Raw genomic sequence first — 3,451 nt, 5'->3', positions numbered from 1 at the left:
GGTAGTGGAGGTGGTGGTGATGGTGGTGATGGTGATGATGGTAGTGGAGGTGGTGGTGATGGTGGTGATGGTGATGATGGTAGTGGAGGTGGTGGTGATGGTGGTGATGGTGATGATGGTAGTGGAGGTGGTGGTGATGGTGGTGGTGGTGATGGTGGTGGTGTTGATGATGGTAGTGGTGGTGACGATGGTGATGGTGGTGATGGCGATGGTGGTGGTGATGGTGGTGATGATGATGGTGGTGTTGTTGATGATGGTAGTGGAGGTGGTGGTGATGGTGATGATGGTGATGGCGATGGTGGTGGCGATGGTGAGGATGTTATCCATCAGCAGCTATTCTTCCAGATATATCCTTAAAAATATCTAGGAGTGGTGGCTGGATGGTTAAGCACAGACTTGGGTTTGAATCCTGGATGTACTGTGCAGCAGTGTGGTGCAGTATTCATTGCTTGATCTCTGTGAGCCTCTCTTTCCTTATGTGAACAAAAGAGGATAACAGCAGAAGCCCCATTAGAGAGTTTTGGTGAGGATTAAGTGGGCCAATAGAAAAACTCACAGTTGAGTGTCTGGTACAGAGAAAATACTTCGTAAGTTGTGGCAGCAGTTGTTGCTGTTTTTAAATAATAATAATAATACAAGAGAGTATCGACTTATTAAAAAGATGGATTTAAGCCTCTGCAGTATGACTTAAACCTTGACTCCTGGCTCAGTGCTGACAGAAGTGATCTATTTAACAATCTTGGAAGGCCTGTGCTGGTCAATGAGTTGCTTTGGATCCTCATCTGAAAATGATTCCAAGTCTTGGCACCTCCACCACAAGGAGTTTTCCCTGTAGTTATTCTCAGAGTCTTGATAGGCATCCCAACTGGCCCTCCACTTTGCTTTGCGTCCTAATCAGGTCAGGACACACCTTCTCCAAAGACTTCATGTTGCGGCTGGTGAGGGTGATTCTAACCCGGTGAACTGCCGCCTCTGGCTTCCCAGGAGTCTTTCTGGTATTGTTAAAAGCCATGGCTGTGGCGTGGCTTCCTGACCAAGCTGTTCCTTGGAGAGAGCGAACACGGTGAGTCAGGAGCAGGAGTGGGTGGCCCAGGGGTTCCGCTGCAGCACTGACCATGTCATCCTCCTGGTGTTTTATTATTGTTGTTACTATTATGATGGTTAATTAAATGCAATGTGTGCATGTACTGTGTCTTCCCATCCATGTTAGAACATTGGAGGCACTGTTAGTAGTTCAGAACCAGCGTTTCCAGCGAGGGCCTCGTGGTGGAGCGAGGGGGAGGCTTAGTTGCATCAGGTGTGTTCAGTCTAGGGCAGCTGTGGCACCTAGATGAGAAGGTACTTTGGAGAAATGCCACAAGCACGACAGGCCTCCCACTTGGACATCATCCCTCTAAATGCACAGCAGCATATGCTTCTAATAAAATATTCAGTGATATGGAACTGGAAAGCAGATAACTCACCCTTGCCATTATCTCCAGCCACCATCCAAAGAACGTGATCTCCTCACAGGCCCTTCCTGATTCATATCAAATCATTAAAATGACATAGATTTATTTAAGTCAAGTTAACCTCTTTTATTATTATTTTTATTACTTTAAAGTAGGAATGTATTACATATGTTTATGCCACCTGCTTTCATCAGTCAACCCTAAATCACAGACTTCTTCCTGTGCTTTGGGATAAGAACACACAATACAAATGAAGACATGGAATAAGAAGGTTGGGGGCGCTGTGTCCTTTCCAGCTCCATGGCTGTTTATTTGTGCTTGTCTCAGGTATGGATGAGACAACAGAGCCAGTTACCCTCCTGTTAGCATCAACCAAGGGATGGAGGAAGCAGGGCTGGGGCTGCAGCTTGAACCATAGCTGTCAAGTGAAGGTGCTACTGAAACAATTGCACTCACAGCCCGGCGTCCAAGCCAAGGGAGGAGGCCACTTCCAAGTGGAGCGTTAGTACCCTCCAGGCACTAAATACCTTTAACACCAAAAGCTGCCAGTCATATTCCACTGGCTGTATCTTAGTGGAGCATAATGTTTAGACCTGCACTGTGGAGTAGGTATGGCCTGGATTCTCATTTTGTGACTTTCAGAAAGTTCCTTAGTCTCTCCACACCTTTCTCTCTTCTTTTATAAAATGGGCAGAATAGTCCAGAACTTACAGAAGGCTGGGGTGGGGGTGGGGGAGTTGGTAAATAGAGACGAGGCGTGTGAAGTGGTCCAGGCGTATGACAGGTGCTCAGGGAGGGGGTAGGTATTCTCTCTGAGGAAGCAGGAAGCCATCTGAGCCACTGAGGAGGCTGAAAGTGATTTGTAGTAAGGCCTGGCGCCTGGCTGATAAATTCTAACACGAGCGTTTGCTGAACACCCAGTCGGGTGCCCAGCACTGTGTCCCGTACCTGAGTCGGTGTGAAGTGGGTGACGGTCATAAGAGAGATGAATGGCCACGCCCAACAAGCCAAAAAAAACATTCGCGGGAAAAAATAAGCTGGCACACGGGCCGATGCCTGTTCCAGGAGGGCTAGGAGGGACTAGGGTTCTTCCGCACTAGGGCGATGGCTGTTTCTCATCCCAGCTCTTCTTCCTCGGTCCCTGCCTCTTCATCCCCACCGGCCTCCTTCCAGTCCCTCCAACCTCCAATGCAGAGGTTGGAGCTCAGTGTAGCCAACAGATATGCTTTGATTTTCACACGGGGTTCTAATTTTTAAATGAATTGCCAATACACACACACACACACACACACACACACACACACACACACACACATCATATTCTACCTAAAAATCTGGAGTTCTGGCTTCTCTTGAAAGTGGATCAGCTGCAGCCGCTTGGGTGTTGCCCATTTTCTGGGACACAGACTCTTGTTCCCTCAGAGCCCCTGCCCACATTCCTCGTGCATGCGTCTACCTGCCTGACCCCTGCCCTGACCCTCCCGCATCTCCACTGGCCCAGGCTACGTGCTCACACCCACCTCCGCGGATCACCCCCACCCCCATCCCTGCTTCACTGTTTTGCCCGGATAACCACTCCTCTCCTTCCCATCCCAGCTCAAGCCCAAGCTGCACGTCTTCCCGGAAACCTTGCCTGAGGGACCTGATCAACCTTCCCCTCAGGCTTTGTCATCTCCTGAGTAAAGATAAGCAGTGGTGAGAAAGGTCTGTCCATCGAGGAGCGAGCATTTTGTCGCCAAGAGTGATTAGAATCAGCATGCGGTGACAGTAGAAAGCAGACTGAGTTATCTTAGATCCCCTGCAGACAAAGCCCCCACTTCTTCCTGCACTCGACGGGGCACCACGCCCACTGCCACCACCTGGCGCTCCATGGTTCTTACCCAGCAGCATCGCAGTCCGTTTACCTCCATGTGTGAAATGATCCGATTCTCAGCCGCCTCTCTCAGCTCCCTGGAAGACTTGCTCACGGCGGTATCTACTGAGCCCAGCACATTGCCCGG

General features: G+C 49.6%; 1 pseudogene; it reads right to left on the bottom strand.

Moving 5' to 3' along the window:
- Nucleotides 1-726: 726 nt before the first annotated feature.
- LOC106504275 (small ribosomal subunit protein uS10 pseudogene) lies at nt 727-1,012 on the bottom strand (annotated as a pseudogene).
- Nucleotides 1,013-3,451: the final 2,439 nt, after the last annotated feature.

Source organism: Sus scrofa, chromosome 17, assembly GCF_054392235.1.
Source record: "Sus scrofa isolate SSC_HxYL_T2T_F1_AM1 chromosome 17, Sscrofa_HxYL_maternal_Yorkshire_Landrace_v2.0, whole genome shotgun sequence".
In the NCBI taxonomy this organism is placed as follows: domain Eukaryota; kingdom Metazoa; phylum Chordata; class Mammalia; order Artiodactyla; family Suidae; genus Sus; species Sus scrofa.
The sequence above is the reverse complement of the archived record's forward strand: the minus strand, read 5'-3'. Positions and strand labels throughout refer to the sequence as shown.